Below are 23,616 nucleotides of genomic sequence, written 5' to 3'. Positions count from 1 at the left end.
CTGTCTGTTTTTGATGAAGTTTGCTAATAAGCAAGCTTAAACCTCAAAGAGGGTAATAGGCTACTTTTTTATAAATTACACCTGAGATTCTACCCCCTAAAACGCTTATACTTAGTTATTTATAGCAAAGGTGGATCCGTGGTGTAACCGACAGGGAAACTGTGCAATAGAATGTTCCAATACAATTCCAACACTATAAATTATCTAAATATTTCGATGGCCATTGTTCTGAAGGGCCGCCATAACTCAGGGACAGAGAATGAATTAATTGCAAGGCTTTGTCTTTTGACATAATAGTGCCATAATATGGACGCCATAATACGCGGACGACTCTGGTTCTGGTATTACGTTTTAAATGAATATTCAATTTGAAATACCTATTACTCTGGTGGTTGGCATTGTGTGAGATATTTTGGGTACCACACGATGATGATGAAGTTCTGAACGATTTCCATCCGGAGTAACTGACTTTCCTTGATGGTATGGCTTATGGGTAGGCATCCACTCATCATACATCAAAAAGCAATACTTAGTATTGTTGTTCCGGATTAAAGGGTAAGTGAGCCAGTGTACTCACAAAGAACAAGACATCTTAATTCCCAAGATTGGTGGGACAATCTCGATGTCAGGAATTATTGCGTCAATGTCTATCGTATATTGCCAACAGGTAGCCCATAGGTAGCTTTTCTATTTTATAAAAAAAAAACTAACCACTTTGTATGAGGGTACTAAGTTACATCTAACAATATGTTTGTCAAACGCCTTCATTGCGATCTATTTTATACAATAGCTTCATACCCGACATTACACGGGTAGAATAATTGTCTACATATATAATCAGTATCGGTTTACATATATAACTGTATTATTATTATTATTACGTCTGTACTGGCCGTCGTCGCGTTTGGACTCTACTACCACTTACCATCAGGTGGAGTAGAGTCATTTGCCATCCCGGGGCATATAAAAAAAAAATAACTATTTACGTCAGTGTTTTTCTGATATCTTCAACAACTATCGCCATGTTTCATCCAAATAAATATTGCTCATGGATCACTCAATGAAAACTGTATGAAAATCCGTCCTGATAATAAAGCCATGAATCCAGAGTTGGATTTCATACCACGGCTGCCCTCGGCTGATGGGATACGATTTTAATAGACGTAATATCCTACCTCAGATCCTATCTGTAATTTCTTACACCGTCGGTTGCCTGGAAGAGATCGCTATGTAGCGATAAGGTCGCCATAATTGTACATTTATTTAGGCAGTATACATGTTGTGTATTTTTCTCTTTGTGGTGTGGTGTACAATAAAGTAAAGTAATCTCAATACGGGTAACTTTTTTTCCACAAGATATGGCCATATTTTAGTTTTTAAAAATTGATGTATGGTTTCACTGAGGACGCAACTAAAAAACCACCAAGTCACCTAGTTTTGCCGCCCTACGCCCGGCCGGGCCTAAAGTATAGAGAGCACGGTTATTCGCGTACTCGAGTCGGACTTCGCTTTGCTGATATGCGTCCACACTTATGATACAAATATACGTGTATTCGTATTCAAACACAGGCTGAAGTTCAAACAACACAAAGCGAATCTCAATGCACGTTAAATAAACAATTAATTACCTAAGCGTACGTGTGCTGTAGCGAGAAATCATTGCGGAGCTAAATTAAATTTAACTCAAGTTCATAGTTAAACTCCGAGCTGAGGCATTTGGAAGTGGCGCGCTCGGAGCGTCACTTATATGGAAAGTTATATATCACAATATTATCATTATTTAATTATCACTTTATTTTTGTATATTACCTTTAATTTACATTAATGCTACTTTTATATACTTCGTTTCAGGATTAAAAAATTGATTGAGATGTGGCATTAAGATTCTGATGCAGCAAAAACGTGCAGACATATTAAAAAAACATAAATAATTAAAGCTAAGAAACACTTGTCTACACAGTGTACACATTTGTAGAGTTATAAACATTTTTTTATATATAAAATAGGTAGGTGAACGAGCATATGGGCCACCTTATGGATGGTAAGTGGTCACCAACGCCCATAGTCATTGGCATTGCTACGCCACCAACCTTGGGAACTAAGATGTTACGTCTCTTGTGCCTGTTACACTGGCTCACTCACCCTTCAAACCGGAACAGAACAATACCAAGTACTGCTGTTTTGTGGTAGAATATCTGATGACTGAGTCGTACCTACCCAGACGAACTTACACAAAGTGCTACCACCAGTAAAATTACAAATAAAAAAAAACACAATTTGTTTTTAATATGTAAAAAAGAAGTTATAAATATCATTTGTAACCAGTTTTCGCCCGCGTATTAGGGGATGGGGGGTTGTTAGGTATTAAAACGTAGCCTATGTACATATCATACAAATATACACAAATCATTTTAACGTTTTAGCCGTGAAAGCATAACGGACAGAGTTACTTTCGCGTTTAAAAATGCATTTATAAACCAAAGTTAATATCTGCATTATACCAATTCCAATTCACTATAGTCTAAGGTTGTAATACCACGTATGTCGTCTAATGTCGAGTATAATTAAAACGTTCTTAATTAAATTTTTCTAACGCCATATTACTACAATGGGTGCGTTGACAGTCGAGTCGCTTTCGCTTCGCTATAATTTATCTAACATTGTGTTAAATGTCCTGCGATTTAAAGCTATTTATTCCAAACGTATTGCTTTTCAAAATTATTATATGACTTAAATGCCGGTATGGAGTAAATACTGGTTTTCTTACCGGTTTTGGTAGAATCTCTTTTTTGGTACATTCCGAATCGGTTTTGAATTTAATGTTTAAAATATAGTGTTGAAGTGTTTATGCTAGTGTCCTAAGCCGAGGTGCGATCTCATAGGAGACACTTTCAGGATGGAAGTCACTTGGATCCCGAGACGGCTCAAATTTCAAGGTGTCCAGTATCCCGGTGATGCTGTTTAGGCTAATAAGACCAATAGCATGTAACACTCATTAAAGAAAACAAAATTTCTAAAGTCATCAAGTAAATTTTAGTTGTTTAATCAGTGGAAAGTATATCCTTAGTTTCATTTACCATACCAATTAATCAACACAGGGCCCTCAATTGAATAACTTTTATAATAAATAAATTGTTACGTGTATGAGAAAATAATTATGCTTTAATATTATCTCGTAAAACATCTTCAAAAATATTGAAAATCCAAATAATTGATTACCAAAAGAAAAACTCTTAAAACGTTTTTTTAATAATGCGATTCTGTGCCCAAAGCGCTTACTTAACAGGAGTGCTCCCGTTTTCATTCGTTCCGCGGATTCACAATACACTTTACACCGCAAACCGGGACACTTTGACAAATTTCAATTCGTTTTATAGAGATTATTTCAATCGTATTGACGTCACAGTGTAATGTTTTTATGTTATTTCAATAGAGTCATATCAGGCTATTCTGTGAGAACAAACTCGATATCGCAGAAAACAATCGTGAAATGTCCAAATGTGATATGCGATATTGACAATAATAGTTATAACATTTCAAGAATATACGGGTCAAAATAGTATATCACCATGAGTTGGTTGCCAAAAATTCACGGGAAGTAATGAAATGATATAGACTGCTGAGCTATTTGAAGTGAAACTTGTTAGACAAGAATTGAGTTAACGCTTGACGACGAATCGTTTTTGCACATTTCGTTACATGAGTGAGAAAGATGACGTAGTAGAGAGAGAAAGAGAACTGTGTATTCCGGATATACATATATAAAGTGGAGGAAAAGAAAGCGACGTATACGGTAATGATGATTATTAATATAACTATAATATTTATAGTTTCACTTCTTCGTGTACGGTGCTATATAAAGGTGTAAATGGTAGGCAAACTGACAATCCAGGTTGGTGAGTGGTCATTACCGCCCATACACATTAGCGCTACTAGAAAAAATAACCATTGCTCACATCCTCCATGCGCAACTAAACTTAGGAACTAAGATATTATGTCCCAAGTGCTTCTGATTAGACGCGAATCGGTTACTATTTAAGGATCGTTAATTACTGGTGGTAGGGCTTTGTGCGAGCTCGTCTGGGTAGGTTCCACGCAAACGTCAGTTATTCTACCGCAAAACAGCAGTACTCAGTATTGTTGTGTTCCAGTTTGGTGACTACTTACCTACGCTATAAAAAATTTTGTCTACGAGGCGTTATTCAAAAGCGTCACAATAAAATTTATAAATTTCGAATAATAATAATAATCATCATTTATTTGCATGAAACATAATTTTCCAGATGTTATGATTTCTTTATAAGTCTCTAATACATTTCGCCCGCGACAGGCACGCAAATATATTTGTTAACAAGTAACAGTACAGTAACAGTAACAGCCTCTTAATGTCCCACTGCTGGGCTAAGGCCTCCGCTCCCTTTTTTATGAGGAGAAGGTTTGGAGCTTATTCCAAAACGCTGCTCCAATGCGGGTTAGTGAAATACACATGTAGCAGAATTTCAGTGAAATTTGACATATGCAGGTTTCCGTCACCGTCAAGCACGAGATGAATTATAAACACAAATTAAGCACAAAAAATTCAGTGGTGTTTACCCGGGTTTGAACCCACGATCATCGGTAACGATTCACGCGTTCTTACCACTAGACCATCTTGGCAGTAAACTAAGTTACAACCAGTAATTAAACTAAGTTACAACCGAAAGCCTATTAACTTTACAATAACAATAATTGCAGTAACATAAAAATCAAGCCAGTTAAGTGAGACGCTCGCTTACTGCTGGCGTCGAGCCAAACATATGACGTCTACTTGAGAACTATTATCTCGTAAATTTCGATTTTGACTGCGAAACTTTAATAGGTCGAACACGGTTGCATTCACGCGAGTACATCGGGCTAAGTTCAAATTATCATTTGAGAGAGCTCGCACTTGGTGGTGCCTTGTGCAAGCCCTCGATAGGTACCACCCACTCATCACATTCTACAAAACGGACTGAGTATTATTGTGTTAATTTAATTTGCAATTCTTAATAACCATTGTTTACCTTATTATAAGCCGAGACTTCATATTCGGGCAAGCACCACTGAATTTTATGTGCTTAATTTGTGTTTATAATTCATCTCGTGACGATTCATTCGAAGCTTGACGGTGAAGGAAACCTGCATGTGTCAAATTTCACTGAAATTCTGCTACATGTGTACTTCACCAAACCGCTTTGGAGCAGCGTGGTGAAATAAGCTCCAAAAACTTCTCCTCAAAAAAAAGGGAGAGGAGGCCTTAGCCCACCAGTGGGACATACACAGGTTGTTACTACCTATGTGTAGTTCCTGTTATATTATTGAGTGCACTATGTAACAATATTTAGTAATTACTTTTTGTGCTTGAAGTGGTCTCCTATAATTGAATTAAATCCAATAATAGGGTGAGTGAGCCAGTGTACATGCATAAGGGATATAACATCTTAGTTTCCTAGGTTCTTTGTGGTTTGCTGGACGAAAGCCAAAGCCTATATTGGTGGGTGGTAATTAGTTTTTTTTTTTAATTTATAAACATTGAATTTGTATCGTCACTTCCTGTATTATATATTTTATAACATTTAACTCTAACAGTAATCTCTCTGCTGGGAAACCACGCCAATTACAGAACACAAATAATAGCTTACCAAACTCCTTAACATTTTTTTTAAAAGCAGACCAAGGTAATATAGTATACAGTCCAAGTAGTCGGTTTCCTATAGTGATTTTAAAAGCCTTAAAATTCCTTAATATCAAATACATCTATCGCTAGTCCACACAGTCGACGGGCCGGTTGACGTGGTTGGTAGATACTTGACTTTCACGCCGAAGGTGGTGGGTTCGATTGCCACCCAGGACAGACATTTGTATATATAAACATGTCTGTTTGTCCTGAGTCTGGGTGTAATTATCTATATAAGTATGTATTTACAATAGAAAAGTAGCTCTGCTTACTTTGAGATCAGATCCGTATCTGAATAATGTCCCAGGATGTCCCAGGCTGTTATTATTATAGTCATTGGCAAGTTCGTATAAAGATTTTTTATTATTTGATTAACTATTATTTAAAACTATTCGCGGTGGATTCGCGTGTCAGGAATGGGGCGGGTAGTAGGTGAAAAAAGCCTATTTTCGTCCATGAGGTTCAAGCTAGCTTCATACCAAATATTATCAATCGGTTCAACGGCTTAACCTTGCAGCGTAACAGACAGATTATTTCGCATTTATAATATTAGTATAAATGTAAAACCTTCGCTTGTTTTACGACCATTTTGAAATTGTTTTCCTAACGAACGATTACAGAAGGCATTGAGCGGTAAATTGAATTTTACTGATTACGTAAGAAAACACGTTTTCATATCTCGGATTAGCTTTTGTTCTTCGGACTCGGACGTATTCGTCACGTGACCTGTGGCTGTTTATTTTTCATTAGAGTTATCACGTGCCTAATTTAATTGGGTGGTTTGTCACGTGTCATCTGAACTTAGTTTTTGTTGTGAAACATCTGTAGACGTAAACGTGACGGCAGGCGACGTGACGCTCTTATGCCATGTACTACGTCACCGCTCTTTATATACACATGTCGAGAAAATAAATTATCAGATGTAAAACATACATAACAAGTATATACTCGTTTTACTGCTCAGTAATAATGTCCTCCAGACTGATTTCTGCCACCGCGGCCAATTTCAAGAGAGATTAGCCAACTGCGAAGGAGATATTATAGTGCACAAGTGTGTGCACAAACACAGGTGCACTCTCTATTCCATAACTCTCATAATTCGATGGGACGGCAATCCGACACGACGGGAAAGAGTTCAGGCGCATGACCAACGGCTTTACTTGCTTTCCGAGGCACGGGAGTGTACACACTTCCAACTTCCAGACTTCGGGCTCCTACTGAGAATTTTCTGACAGAAAAACCCAATAACTTTTTATTGGCCCGACCTGGGAATTGAACCCAGGACCTCCGGGTCTGCGGCCTTACATCAAGCCACACGACCAACGAGGAAGTCAAATCTGCTCAGTTTTTATAATATAAATTGATTGTAATTATCCTAGACTTGCCTTCTAAACGACATGCAATAGTGCACTCACTTTTTATTCCTCATTTTTTTCTTTATATGGTATAGGTAGGCGGAAGAGCATATGTGCCACTTTATGGTAAGTGGTCACCAACGCCCATAGACATTTGCACTGTAAGAAATGTTAACCATCGCTTACATCGCCAATACGCCACCTTGTGAACTAAGATGTTATGTCCCTTTTGTCTGTAATTACACTGGCTCACTCACCCTTCAAACCGGAACACAACAACACCAAGTACTGCTGTTTTGCGGTAGAATATCTGATGAGTGGGTGGTCGTGCTCGTCTGGGTGGGTACCCAGACGAGCTTGCACAAAGCCCTACCACTAGTACCCACTGCCCACAACATTGTTAAATTCTGATTCTAACAAATTAGGTTAATAATCATATAGTTTTATAATTAATCTGTATTTCATATTAAGTGAAATATTATTTTTGAGAAATAAACGTCTTTGAATGTAAGAAGAGCTTATCCCATTGCTGGGCTAAGGCTTGCTCTTTTTCTGTGGAGAAGGTTTGTACCTTCCACCATGTTGCTTCAATCCAAATTGTATACACATTCGGAAGATTTTCATACCTTGCATATAAGTGGATTTAATAATGAACTCGAATCTCGAAACACACGATAATTATACGTTTTGAATCCACTATCTTCCGTTAAGATTGAAGTATACACCACTGGGCCACTATATATATATATATATATATATATATATATATATATATATATATATAATGTGATAGATATAAAGTCAAACACTGAACTCCACGTGCAATTAACTTGGAATATATTAGCACGGCTCACATGCCGAGTTCACAATGGGGAATTGTCGATTTGACAGATTTATCCCCATCTTATTAGCCTATGGGTTCCGTACAATGGGGCCACGATTTATTTCAGTTGGAAGGATCTCTAATTACGTTGTACGTTCGACAAAAGAAATACCTATAAAAGCTAGTCGTAAAAGCGTTTCATTTCACGTTACATTTTAATATCGTGACGGTATTCTGAGTATTTTAAATTCAATTAACGTAAGTTATCGGTGTAAAGGCAAGCATCCTTTTGCAGGGGTTCGTTATTTTACCAAGCGGCTTTGATGCGGGTTGGTTGGTTGGAGACACGTCTGAAAGAGTTTTATACGACCCGTGCAGGTTACTTCACGTTGTTTATCTGCATCGAGTACGAGATGAACTATTTATTTATTTATATACAGAAAACAGATAGTTAAAAAAATACATATAAATTTATAAATATGTAAAAATCTGTATTTTATTCTATTTATTTTATTCTACCGCAAAACAGCAGTACTTGGTATTTTGGTGTTCCAGTTTGAAGGGTGAGTGAGCCAGTGTAATTACAGGCACAAGGGACATAACATCTTAGTTCCCAAGGTTGGTGGCACATTGGTGATGTAAGCGATGGTTAACATTTCTTACAATGCCAATGTCTATGGGGGTTGGTGACCACTTACCATCAGGTGGCTCATATGCTCGTCCGCCTTCCTATTGTATAAAAAAAATTCAGTAAAAGCTTCACAGTTAAAAAATGAAATTATAAACAAAAACAAATAAGGTCTCCCCGCCGCGTCTGTCTGTCTGAACGCGATAAACTCAAAAACTGTCGAAGATATTTTCATTCTGTTTTCATCAATGGACGAAATGATTCGTGATCAAGGTTTGGGTGTATAATTAATTAATTGATTATCGTAAAACGCCACACTGATTAAAATTGATTTATTAATTAAAAAAAAAGATTAATATGAAATAATCATATATGTATATGCGAAAATTTGATATAAAAGCAACCTTACCTCGGGAAGGGCGAATTGACGTAACCGGAACAGTGTTTGAATATTTTTATTTTATTTGAAACAGGTGGGTAAACTGGCAATGAATGGCCACTTATAAAAAAAAAAAATTAACCATCACTTACGATCAACCTTACCTATCCCTTGTACCTGTGGTTACACTGGCTCACCCTTCAAACACAACGGAATAGTACTAAGTATTGCTGCTTTTTGTTTTCGTAACTCCTAAATATTACATTCTGTTTCATTGAACAGCTCGCTGGATCATTAATAGAGACGGACGAACGATTAATTATTTATGTATAATTAGAACGATCGCCTGAATTTCAGCCCCACCTGTTGTGTGAGCGCTGCACGGTTTAATCGCCAATGTACAAATTTATTTTGTAGTACAATAATTAATGTTACACGATTTAAAAAACCGCCTTACTTATGAACTTGGTTTGATTTGTAAACCGACGCTGTTCGTGGTCTTCTTCTTTCGAATGTCAAATCAATAATGACGGGAATCCATTACCACTCACAGGTGGTAGTGAACGCTAACCATCAAGGGGTCGTTTTTTTTCTTTATTAGATCAACAAAAAAGTACGCACAGATGAAATTAAGAAAGCAGCGGTACCTCAATTATACGTGAACAATAAGGCAACTACACATAGCACGAAAAGAAATCCAAATAAAAGATAAATCGAAATTTCAAGTGTCCAAAAAACATTAAACAAAATAATATTTAGGAAAATAATAATAATAACTAAATAGGTGTATTTACGTGTTATTTATTATTGGCGTTATGGACCTTCAATCAGGGCATTTTGGCAAACTGCCTCAAAAAAAAAAAAACAACATTGAAGCATTACAATTATTTTTTATTTATTTATTTTAATTTGGACAAACAACAGTAGAAACATTAGATAGACAATTAAATAGAGGTTGAAAAGGTTTTTTGACAAATGTTCTACAAACAGGTTATCACACAATTTGTAAAATCATCACATTATACATAGTCATTAAATAAATCTTGCTTATTAATACTCAGTCAGTGATATTGCTACGTGTGTCCTCGAAACAACACTCGAGTTGCTTAACAACAAACAATAGCACTCTAAGCTCCGAGCTTTCTCCAGATGAAGTTGAGAGCTTCGAGATCTGGTCGAGCACTTGTCTATTGCGAAAGATTTGTGTTTGTCATCTCGTGTTTAGCAAAGGAGTACATCTTATTTCTTTTTTTACAATCGATAGACAGTCAGCCAGCGTTTGAGCGTTGACTTGCCTGATGTTAAGCATCCACACGGTCTAAGATGTAGCACCCTTGCCTATAAGAAGCCTGTTTACTCTGGATTTGAAGACACAAATCGTGAGGAATCCTACACGGATATTTCGGGTTATTGCCATGTGTATTCATTAAGCCTTATAGATCTTTATCCATAAGAAAAGCCCTTTGCCTGTGTAATTTTGTATACAACATATTATATATATATATACATATAACAAAGTTCCTACGACTCAGTCGGAGCTTGGCCGTAGATACTGGCTAGGTTATTTCGGTCTATCCATTTGTCAACATCCGCGATCTCGAGAACCGCGTTGTTTATCAGATGGCCTATCGTCTGATAAATTGTTCCACGACGTGATAACAACGCCTATATATACGTTAATTAAATAAAACGTTATATAATATATTATTTTTAGAGACTTCGTAGATCGACGTGCCGGTTGGCGTGGTTGGTAGATAATTTTGTACTGGTGGTAGGGCTTTGTGCAAGCTCGTCTGGGTAGGTACCACCCACTCATCAGATATTCTACCGAAAACAGCAGTACTTGTTATTGTTGTGTTCCGGTTTGAAGGGTGAGTGAGCCAGTGTAATTACAGGCACAAGGGACATAAAATCTTAGTTCCCAAGGTTGGTGGCGCATTGGCTGTATAAGCGATGGTTGACATTTCTTACAATACCAATGTCTAAGGGCGTTTGGCGACCACTTCCCATCAGGTGGCCCATATGCTCGTCCGCCTTCCTATTCTATAAAAAAAACTTGCCTTTCAAGCCGAAAGTTGTGGGTTCGATTCCCACCCAGGACAGACATTTGTGTGCATGAACATGTCTGTTTGTCATGAGTCTGGGTGTAATTAACTATATAAGTATGTATTTACAAAAGAAAAGTAGTACATGTAGTAAATCAGTTGTCTGGTTTCCATAGTACAAACTCGGCTTAGTTTGGGATCAGATGGCCGTGTATGAATAATGTCCCAGGATATTATTATTATATATCAAAAACAAGTTTTTTATTCTCTTTTTTTTATCAATTCAGTTTTCTAATTTTTTATGGATGATGAAAAATTATATAGAAGTTTTTTGTTTTTTATATAAAGTATGAGCAAATATAGCACAAGGTGATGTGTACTCATCACCGACCATTGACACTGGCCAAAACGCCAATACGTCACCAATCTTTGGAACTAAGACGTTATGTCCCTTGTGCCTGTAGTTACACTGGCTCACTCTAATACTAAACCATCTTGAATATAGTATATTTTGATTTCATTTCTGAGAAGGAAAATAGATTGCACCTGTTTTTGCGTACACACTCGTGCGCTATAACTCTGTGAGATTGAATGACGTAGCCGGATGACGTAGGGCGTGAGAATGACATTATTCATTATATAATTATTTCAATCAATAAAATAAAGAAATATAAAAAAAATCAATTTTAAATTTCCAAAAACCATTGTATCAATGACGAACGAATGAACCTCGACAGTTATCTATTCCATTCGGCTGACTGCTCGGTAACGCGTCACTGAATGAATGGTGAAGCTGAATGAAGCAATATTACGGCTATAGACAATGCGAATTATATTCATGTATCAACTTGTTTATTTCAATGGTAGGAGTAAAGATAAACAAACCTTCAATTCGCATATACCACACGATTCGCTAACAGCACTGCTGTATTATGCATTACAAACGGTTCTCGATTAAAATATCTCTATTTATAACACAACAATAAATATATATCCAATTTTATTTTCTTGCGGGCCGGCAAGGCGGTGACGGCTAGTACAGAACATGCTTCCCGACTGTACTGGCCGTCGTCGCGTTTGGACTCTACTACCACTTACCATCAGGTGGAGTAGAGTCATTTGCCATCCCGGACATATAAAATATATATAAAAAAAAGACTACCAAATCTCTGATAACAACTACGCCGCCATTTAAAAAGTCAATTACGCAACATGACTTTCTATATTTGACTAAAAATATTGAACCTAATTGCAAACTTGTAACGCCATTTTTTATTTATATAAAATGTCAATCATTAATGTTTTGGGTAATTTTTTAATTTTCATTTTATTGTCATTGTTTTTTTTTTTAATATTAAGTGGTCACCACCGACCATTGACTCTGTAAGATATATTACGAATATAACATGGTCAATGCGCCACCAATCTTGGGAACTAAGATGATATGTCCCTTGTGCCTGTAATTACACTGGCTCACTCACCCTTAAAAACCGGAACACAACAATACTAAGTACTGCTGTTTTGCGGTAGAATATCTGATGAGTGGGTGGTACCTACCCAGACGAGCTTGCAAAAAGCTCTACCGCCAGTAAAGTTTGCCCCCCTCTAACTTAATAAAAAAAAAACATAATATAAGCTATTTTACAAAATATATACCTATATAATCTTTTAAAACTTTAATTTTTTTTAATTTATGCGTGTTAATTTTTTAATTGTTTAGTTTTTAATTTTTTCGATTTTTTTACTTATTTCTATTATAAGAATGATATTAATTTATACATTTTTGTATATATACTAGAGTTCGTCTGTGGCTTCACCTGCATAAGTAAGGGGCGAGTTGTTGGTGTTAGGGGTAGGGGTTGTTATAAAAAAAGTAGCCTATATCCTTCCACGGGGCTTAAGCTTGCTTTATAACAAATCTCATGAAAATCGGTTCAGCTGTTAAGCCGTGAAAGCGTGACAGGTAGACATTATTACTTTCGCTTTTAAAATATTATTATAGATATTAATTTTATGTTATTTTTAAATTTTTATTATTGTAACAGTACAGTAACAACCTGTTAATGTCCCACTGCTGGGCTAAGGCCTCCTCTCCCTTTTTGAGCTTATTCCACCGCGCTGCTCCAATGCGGGCTGGTAGAACACACATGTGGCAGAATTTCAATGAAATTAGACACATGCAGGTTTCCTCACGATGTTTTCCTTCACTGAAGCACGAGATGAATTTTAAACACAAATTAAGCACATGAAAATTCAGTAGTGCTTGCCCAGGTTTGAATTCGATTAAGTACCACGCGTTCTAACCACTGGGCCATCTCGGCTTTTCTTAATTAATAATTGATATACATATTTTATGTTTTATTATTATCATATTAGGTAATATGTAAATGCTTTGTATGTAAAATAAATGATTGACGTATTATTATTATTGTTTCAGGTATATAGACGTTTACTATCGGCAAGCTGTTCCTCAGCTCGCTTGATCATCCTACGTGTAAATATAGTTGGTATATAAGTAGTATATATTTTTATATATAGTTACAAAGCGTAACGGTTTCGCCCACGGTGTACTCGGGTCATTTATAGCACACCTTTGTTTTCTATTTTTAAATAATACTGGTAAGTGGTCGGCTATTGCACCACATTATGGTAAATGATCACCATCGCCCATAGATGGAGTAAGAAATATCAAGTAATACTTCTTGGATATAAATTGGATGCTACCTTGGGAACTAAGATAGGTCCCTTGTGCATTTACTCACTTACCAATTGATACTCAATATTTAAGTGTGAGAGTGGGTGGTACCTATACAGAGCCCGCACAAAACCTTACCACCAAGTCTCATATTGTTTAACGTTTTAGATAACCTTGAACTTTCTCATGATTTTAAGATAACCTCACCGGTCTTCTCTCGTTGGTTAGTGGATAGTTTATTTGATCCTCGAAGTCCTGGGCTTAAGCCCGATATGGGACCCGATATGGGATACAAAAATGATTGTTTAACTTCTTCGAGAAATTCTTAAAAACAGCCTCGAGTCTGGATGTTGGTAGTAGAACGGTAGTTGGTATTCTTGCCTCCGAGTGAACGTTAAGCTGTTGGATCTCTTTCAAGTCTTTTCAAACATGATTCAAATTAAACTGGATCTAAAGTCACCATGTCACTTCGCAACGGAATGTCGGAATAACAATGCTTAGCTTAAAAATAATATATTACAAATTTTAACCTTGGTTGTAATGGAGTGGAGTCGTGGATTTGATTCCCGAGTGACGTTTTGGCAGAGACGACGACATCAGATGATCTTGATGGCTGTCTTTGTGTCGCGCGACATGAATTAATTTTAATGAGCAATTTGAGACTGTGTTTATTAATATTATTAAAAGCCAAGATGGCTTAGTGGTTAGAACGCGTAAATCTTAACCGATGATCGTGGGTTTAAACCCGGGGAAGCACCACTGAATTTTCAAGCTTAATTTGTGTTTATAATTCATCTCGTGCTTGACGGTGAAAGAAAATTGCATGTGTCTAATTTCACAGAATTTTTGTGACGTGTCTTTAACTATCCCACATTGGAGCCTTCACCATACTACAAGCCACAAGCCTCCTCCCCAAAAAAGTAGAAGCCTTAGTCCAGCAGTGGGACAAGATGTTTTCCGTCCACTGCTGGACGAAAGCCTCCCCCATAGACGTAACAAGACTGAATTTCATGTTATTGTTTATTTATATATAAATATTAATATAATATAAAGTATTCGTTATAATGTTTATAGATATATTTAGCATTCCGTATTGAAACTGATTTTATAAAAACCTCGAAATGGTCTACTTATATAGAACACAAAATTATACAAATTTATGTAAATGAAAGACGCAAATACTATTAAAAATCTAAATAACACATTTGAAAACGTTCAACAAATCACAAGTCGCGCCAATAATTAATTACTTTACAGACACAACAGACAGGCTGTTCATCAGCAAAATGGCGGTTTGAAATTAGCGCGCGTATTTTTTTTTTATAACGCTAATGTAGAGACTAAGGTATCTGTACATTGTACATATACAAATATTTATTTAGCAAAATTTAGTTAGCTATTTTGTTATCATGGCGAGCGATCAAAATATTTTTTATGAAATATATGCCAACTTTCATTAACAGTCGAAACAATGTCGCAGGCAACACCTCAAACAGCCAACATCCATTTGTATACATAATATGCTTAAAAATCTCTTAAAACTCTTCTGGTTGGGAAATTAAATATTTAAATAAATTTATGTGAATCTAATTCACAACACGAATCAGGCCAGTAATATTTTTTTAATTAAATTTCTTCAGTAACAGCGCGAATATTCGAATTTTTATTAAAAATCCAATACCTTAGATAGCGCGTAAAGCCGTTGATCCTGCGCCTGAATTCTCCGTGAGAAATGTGTGCAGTGTTTGCGCACACACTCGAAGGCTGGTTATATGATGTGTGCGGCTATTGAACGCGCAAATCTCAAAATATCATCAAGATTTAAAAAATGCATTAATTCGTTAATTGAGCAAGTTTATAGGTTATAAAACTTTATACGAAAACTTTAATGAGCGATGCGGTAACCACAATTTAATGAAACAAGCCCGTTTAAACAAAATTTACAACCGCAAACCGCGGACCGGGAAACTGGGTAACCAAGCTCAAATTCCTTATGTATAAAAATCAATGTTTGTCACGTCCGCAGTCGTACAATTTTTCTGATAACCTTCAACGGATAAAAGATGGCGCGCGAATCGAATAGTATTCTATTTAAACGAAATTCTGTGAAATTATTACTTATAGACGCTGTTTAGCGGGTGAAGTTAGACAATAGTTAAACAAAGCTGTGTCTTTCAAATGTCAAATCTATGACAGAAAAAGAGAAATCATTGTTTTCCGTGGGTAACCTGTTATTGTGTACCGCTTGCGTATTGAAGGATACTTTTGTGACATTTTATAGTAAAAATAATGTTCCAGTTACGATTTTTATTTAATTATTCGATAGCGTTGAAATTACTGCGTATTGAATTTGTATCGAATTCTGATGACTGCCACTAGGTGGCGCTGTTTCCATTTTAAACAAATAGGCTCTTGCACCAGGAAACACTGATATCATTTCAAGTATTCATTACAAAAATTATAAATCAAAATATACTTTAATCAAACACACACACAAAACTAATTTAAAATAGTTTTTAGGCTAAGCAGTCGCTAAGTAAGGTTTTTAAGTAATTGCAAGGTACTAGGAATTAATAAAAAGAAAGAGATTTCCCGTTAAAACGGTAAATTTTATTATATAATATATATAAATATATATATTAGTAATACAAAAATAAGTCAAATAAAAAGCCGTTTTCACCCTTGTCTGATACCGTCAAAGTACTAGGAATGTATAAAATGAAAGAGGTACGGCTTCGCATTTGCTACGGCTTCTAATACGGTATCGACCCCGTTCGTCTTACATTTGTATGTGGGTCGCCGGATTACAGCGTTGATACGGTGACTTTGATGAGCTACTTGACTTTGCTTCGGATCCAGGGAGGCTATTCTCTGCGAAACAATTTCGAAATGTGACTACTTATACGATAAGATAAAGCGAACAGAGTTTTCATCCGAATGTATCTTGATGGAAAAAACATATATATGTATATATATACTAATATTATGAAAAGATTTGATTTATTGCTTGTGATGGATAAACTCAAAAACCGTTTTTAAAATTTCTTAATGACCGCAAAACTGTACTCTGAATTAAGAGTGCACAATTTTTTTATAGTTGGCGGACGAGCATATGGCCCACCTGATGGTAAGTGGTCACCAACGCCCATAGACATTGGCATTATCAGAAATGTTAACCATCCCCTACATCTCCAATGCGCCACCAACCTTGGGAACTAAGATGTCATGTCGCTTGTGCTTGTAATTACACTGGCTTACTTACCCTTCAAACCAGAACACAACAATACCAAGTACTGCTGTTTTGCGATAGAATATCTGATGAGTGGGTGGTACCTACCCAGACCAGCTTGCCCAAAGCCCTACCAATATCTAAAAACATTATTTAGTATTTAACACCCAAGGTGTTTCCTCTTCCATCTGGCAAAACACTCGAGCTCTCATTTCTGAAGATTATGCGAAAATCTTTATTTTTATTTTAATATATATATTATAAATTTATATGTCTAGATTAATATTATGATTTATTGTTTATTTCAAATCACAATATATTCGAAAACAAAGAAGTTTAAAAAGAAAAGAATACAGACATACAGCTTCTACGTATTTGGACCTATTTACTGTTATTACGGGATTCCATGGGAGGCCTTAAAAATCCGACCAATCTCACGGTTTTTATCTTCATTTTTTATGTACTCCTGGTACAATAAATACGGATAGAGTTTTTGCAGCACCTAAATACGGAACCAAAATATATATTTTGGTCTGTAACTAGTATAGAGATGAAAGTTACTTTTTCAAATAGTTTGTATGTTTGCACTTTTGTTACACGATTAAATAATAAAGGTGTAAAAATTGATCAATCAATTTTTTTGTATTATATGATCAATTAAAAAATCAACATATAATTTTTTATCGTCTTATTTAAAATTCGAATCAATAAATAAACTGCTTATGTAGCACTATTTTAAAGACATATGTCGTTCGATAAGCCATTATAGAAACTTGTAACTTGTTGGCACGCTACGCCGTAGCTTCGTAGCGTGTCTACGCATCTGCTACGAGTTATCGGTCTACGCCTTACGATGTTACATAACGCAGAGTGCAGTGATTTATACTAGTGGTATTTCGTGGTTTTGCTTGCGAAGGACACAGCTTGGGCTATGATATATATAAGGACAGTTAATATGTATGAAATGTTGCTATTTAAGTATGGCGCATATTTCTTTAAATATAAATAAAAAAAAATCTATTTATTCATTAATGGTCTTTCTCCTAAACGAGTAGTTCAACAATGCTGTCTTCCTCTTTCGAATGTCAAATCAATAATGACTGAAAGGAGAAAAGTGTTTAACCAAACAACCGCTTAGCAACGTTTATAAGGTAAGGTTTTAGATTTCCTACTAAAATATAGTTTATTTTAAATATATATAAATTAATAACATATATATATATATGTTATCAAGCTCGAGATGGGCTAGTGGTTAGAACGCGTGAATCTTAACCGACGATCGTGGGTTCAAGCCCGGGCAGGCACCACTGAATTTTCATGTGCTTAATTTGTGATTATAATTCATCTCGTGCTTTACGGTGAAGGAAAACATCGTGAGGAAACCTGCTTGTGTCTAATTTCATTGAAATTATGCCACATGTGTATTCAACCAACCCACACTGGAGCAGCGCGGTGGAATAAGCTCCAAACCTTCTCCTCAAAAGGGAGAGGAGGCCTTAGCCCAGCAGTGGGACATTAACAGTCTGTTACTGTACTGTACTGTAATAATATATAGTAAATTATTATTATCGTATTGCTAATAGCTTACTTGGATGAATTATATATTTAATTTGATTTTGATTAAAATAGAAAGAAATGAATAAAATCAAAACTTTCTTTAGTTACAAGTGTGGATTTAGATTATATTTACTACCTTGACGGGCCGGTTGGCGTGGTTGTTATATTGCCTTTCACGCCGAAGGTTGTGAGTTCGATTCCCACCCAGGACAGACATTTGTGTGCATGAACATGTCTGTTTGTAAGTCTGGGTGTAATTATCTAAATAAGTATGAATTTACAAAAGAAAAATATTATATGCAGTATATCAGTTGTCTGGTTTCCATAGTACGAGCTCTGCTTAGTTCGGGATCAGATGGCCGTGTGTGAATAATGTCCCAGGATATTATTATTATTATTATCAATATGTTACCTTTTCTGCACTTCTAAAATCGTGTATGCAAATTTTATTATTATCGATTGAATCGTTAATACGTAAAAGCGTAACGAATAAACTAACATAGAAACTCCCTTTTGCCTTTAGTAAGGATTATACATAGAGTTGACATTAACAGTTAAATAAGGTACAGGCTCTGTCTTTTTCGATAAAATAATAATAATAATTTATTTATTCAAGTAACAAGAGTCATACAAATATACAAAATAAATAAAATAAACATTTCTATCTACTACTTATGTAATTTACTAGTCTAGCTGAAACTTTACAACAGCGGTTTATAAGTAAACAGTCTAGTCTGTTAGCAATCATGATTAGAATTTTGTTGGAGCTGCCCCGCACTCTGAGAACCAAGGATGCACGCCTTTTTCGTATTAATGCGTAAAAACAGTCTATATTCGCTTCAGCAAACATCCCTGAAGCACTACAGAAGCGAGACATGAACATGGCTAATATTTACGTAACTATTGTTACACGAAGTATCTTACGTCGACTACAGTGACATAACACTCGCAACGTTTACTGGTGGTAGGGCTTTGTGCAAGCTCGTCTGGGTAGGTACCACCCACTCATCAGATATTCTACCGCAAAACAGCAATACTTGATATTGTTGTGTTCCGGTTTGAAGGGTGAGTGAGCCAGTGTAATTACAGGCACAAGGGACATAAAATCTTAGTTCCCAAGGTTGGTGGCGCATTGGATATGTAAGCGATGGTTGACATTTCTTACAATGCCAATGTCTAAGAGCGTTGGTGACCACTTACCATCAGGTGGCCCATATGCTCGTCCGCCTTCCTATTCTATAAAAAAAAAAAAAAAAAACGTTATTTTAATATCAATCTATATTAATATTATAAATGCGAAACCACTGATTGCGATAAAATTTAATATGAAGCAAGCTTGAATCACAGATAAGAACATCCCCTCTACCCCCTAGCACGCAAGCGAAGCCGCGGGAGAAAAGTCTATAATAACACTCGAAATTCCGCTTCCGTCAGCACTCAATAGATGGCGTTTTAAAATTCATAAATCCTTTACATCACAAGCACCATCGATGGGCTTCCTGCTTAACATTAAACAATGTAACGGATTACAGTACTTAACACTAAGGGAATACGGATTATATTTCCTCAATGGTTAACACGAGTGGTGTTCAACTTGAGTGCCTTTCGGTACTCGAGATGGCCGATAGGTGGCGTGCGGAGACTCAAGATGAGATAAACACTTTGAAACGATTATTGAGAAGTTTTAAGCGCTATCTGTTCCTTGTGTTCAGGAAATTTTAAAGGTCTGTTAAGTGGAGATAAGGTTGAAAAGTTTTTTTTAAATAATAATAACTGTGCCTAAAAGCCTGTACGTGTCCCACTGCTCGGCAAGGCCGGTGGTCGGTGGGTAAACATATCACAGATTAACAAATTGTAAAAACATATTATAGTGTACAAATATGTACGCAAACACGGGTGCAGTCTTTTTTCCCTCTCTCGTAATCCGATGGGGCGGCAAAAGCGACACGACCGGAAAGAATTCAGGCGCAAGACCAACGGCTTCCTTTCGAAGCACAGGAGTTTACACACTTTAAACTTACAGACTCCGGGATGCTGCTGAGATTCTTTGACAGTAAAACCCAATACCTTTTCATTGGCTCTACCTGGGGTTTTAGCTAAGACCTCAATTTCCGCGGCCTTATATCTAGCCACTAGACCAACGAGGCGGGCACTACTGACATATATATTATATGTGTGTGTGTGTTCTATTGTGCGGTCGAGTAACTCAACACCTTAACACCGTCAACGTAACACAACACGACACGCAAGGTCGCGTTGCTTAACTAGTGTTACGTATCCGTTTTAATAATATTTTGTTTTATAGTATTAAACAGTAGCCACTAAGTTTCTTGCTGTAGAATCCACTTTCCGATCCGTTGTCAGCATTATAATACTATCTACTTGAATAAAGTGTATATATTTTTATTTAGCTAAGCAGAATATAATTTGGCCATTAATGACAAATATTAAACATTCCTTACATAGCCAATGCGCCACCAACTTTGGGAACTGATAAAAAACTAACTAATTGGCACAATATTTTAACTGTTCCCAAAACTTAGCAAAGTCCCGGGCTTCGGTACTACTTTTATGTACACTATTACGCGTTTTGTTAAATTAAGCCACACTTCTCTTGATGAGAAGACACGCTTCATTGAAATTAACTTTGACACAATTATTTTATAATGTGCAATATCAGTGTACAGCTTCTGACATGTATAATGTATTTAGTATAAGAGCTCCTTAGGATAATTATTTTACAGACATTACTATGAGACAGTTATATCTCTTATGTATTTACACTGGCTCACAGAAATGTTGAAGTATATATTGATTTGTATTTTGTATTCGATCTTGAGCGGAGATGGCCCAGTTGTTAGAACACACTAGCGAGGAGTGCGGGAGGCGAGAATACCTTAGAGAGCTCCGCCGAGCCATGAGCGGAGCAAAGCACGGAAGAGGCCGCGGATGCGTTATATCAACACGATCCCGCAGCCTCTCCAATCCGTGCCGAGGACGGCCATCGAAGTGGTTTTAGTGGGTAAGAATCCCACATAACCCAGTTCCCCCCATGGGAGCCGGGTACTTTTCTGAAGGTTTCCACTGCTTGAAAAAAAGTGGTTAGAACACGTCAATCTTAAGCGAAGATTGCGTGTTCAGCAGCAGCACTGAACTATCACGTGTTTAATTTATGTCTATAATTTAGTATGGGCTTCGATGAATAACAAATTTTCTTGTTCTTCCTAAACATTAGACAAATGTTTTTTACATAACTATATCAGCCCTATTCTTTTGAAATTATTAAAGAGAAAATATTTAAAAAGTAATATATTACGTGATGCAATTATTTACTGTTTTCTGGCAACATTGTTGAGTCAATATGAAGAAATATTGCCACGTTTCTTTGTACAATATTGGATTTAAAATATTGCATCATTTATGGCAGAGCTTTGTGCAAGACCGTCTGTGTAGGTACCACCCACTCATCAAATTCTACCACCAAACAGCAATCCTTAGTATTATTCTGTTCTAGTTTAAAGGCAATGCAATAACAGACACAAGGGACATCTTAGTTCCCAAAATTGGTGGCGCATTAACGATGTAAGGAATAGTTAATATTCCTTTTATTGACAATGGTTATCAGTGCTCGTCTACCATCGGGCGTATTGCCCTATTTAATAAGAATGAAATAATAATAATTATAGCTAAATACTAATATAATTATATTCAAATGCGTGGATTATCCCACAAATAAGCTAATTTTGTCTGGCTATTATAATAATAATAACAAAACAATTAATCATCCCTTAATCCCAAATCCTACCCCGCAACACCAATGACCCCGTCAGAAGCAGGTCCTTACGATTCACTGCCCCCTTTATATAACATTAGTCAATGTCATGTGAATGAATGTGAAGTCAGAAACGCATCCCGTCTACACGTATGCTAATTAATGTTACAGCGTAGACGCTGAACTGTTATCGCTTTTTTAAGTTCAATTTTTGTACAATTCCAAGGTCAAATTTGGTGCAAAGTTTATGTGAAACATTAATAACGCAACTATTTTTTTAAGCAAGCCATGTTTGTTTTTATTTAAGTGTGAAGCACTTGTTCGTGGCGGGGATAATATCTGTGACTTTTTTGGCCATGTCGACTCATGTACGAGAGGTTTCGCTTGCTTTCAAAATCATAATTACTACATACCAAATTTTCATACAAACTTTTATTCCCTTTATTAATCTTAGAGGTTAAATTTTCAAATATCATTCTTAGTAACCTACTGTGTAAAAACGGAACCAGTATGCAAAATTTCATGATGCCAGTCCCACTAGTATCGGATGTCCATTGATTTGTCAGTCGGTTATTATTTTATATATGTAATATATAAATTAGTTTGAATGTACTTCAAATCATAATGTTTTTTTTATTAGGATCTCTGATAAAGAAAACACATTATAAAGTTACAATTAAAATAATAAAAGTTATAATGGTTATATGCACAGGTGGATTTGGAAGATTTACCCCTCTACTCCCTGAAACTTGTTATAATTGGATTCTCCCAGCGGGTACATTTTTGTTAAAAAAAAAACACTAAGTTTTGACGATCAAGGCCCGAGCCTACTCGGCCTACATAGCAGTCCAGATACTCCTTCAATGATAATATACCACGGCATCACCAAATATTATAAAACAAAGACCCCGCCGCGTCTGTCTGTCGGTCCGAACGCGATAAACTCAAAAACTACTGAACAAATTTTCATATAACTTAAACAATAAGTTTTTTATTGAAGGTAACAAATTTTAACCTAAAAATAAATACTTAAAATCCAAATCGTATTAACTTTAAACATACCTAATTTAGTAGAAAATAAATGTCAAAAAGGCACAGACGCAAAAACACATTGACCCTAATGGGAACGACCTCTAACTGTCATCTACCCTAAGAATCTATTATAATACAATACCCAGAATGTTGCCAGACTGCTGAAATAAATTTAACTCTGAAAATTCGGAGATCAATAGTGCACGGCTGGAATTATTTTAGTCGAACTTACTAGTCAATATATAATTCATACCTATTTCCAACTGTAACTTCAGTCAGGATTTTTCAGGATTTCTTTCACCGACATGAGATTATATATACAAATTAGGATTTGAAAGCCGGGTTGTCCCAGAGAGAACTCTCTCCCGGCTTTCAAAAATTTATGATAGATTCTTTGGAATAATTT

The 23,616-nt window shown here is 36.1% G+C and overlaps 2 protein-coding genes across 2 annotated transcripts in view; one reads left to right on the top strand and one right to left on the bottom strand.

Annotated features, from left to right (window-relative positions):
* The window catches only part of LOC126779596 (RNA-binding protein Musashi homolog Rbp6-like), a 110,259-nt gene that overhangs the window by 46,784 nt on the left and 39,859 nt on the right, over positions 1–23,616 (top strand). The window lies entirely within an intron of this gene.
* Positions 6,874–23,616, bottom strand: part of LOC126779567 (cyclin-dependent kinase 9) — a 132,125-nt gene continuing 115,382 nt past the window's right edge. Inside the window, exon 6 of the transcript XR_007670367.1 lies at positions 6,874–6,891. The gene's annotated coding sequence lies outside the window, so the exon portion shown is untranslated. The remainder of the gene's footprint in view (positions 6,892–23,616) is intronic.

This window comes from Nymphalis io, chromosome 29 (genome assembly GCF_905147045.1).
Source record: "Nymphalis io chromosome 29, ilAglIoxx1.1, whole genome shotgun sequence".
In the NCBI taxonomy this organism is placed as follows: Eukaryota; Metazoa; Arthropoda; class Insecta; order Lepidoptera; family Nymphalidae; genus Nymphalis; species Nymphalis io.
This window is presented reverse-complemented; position numbering and strand designations above follow the sequence as displayed.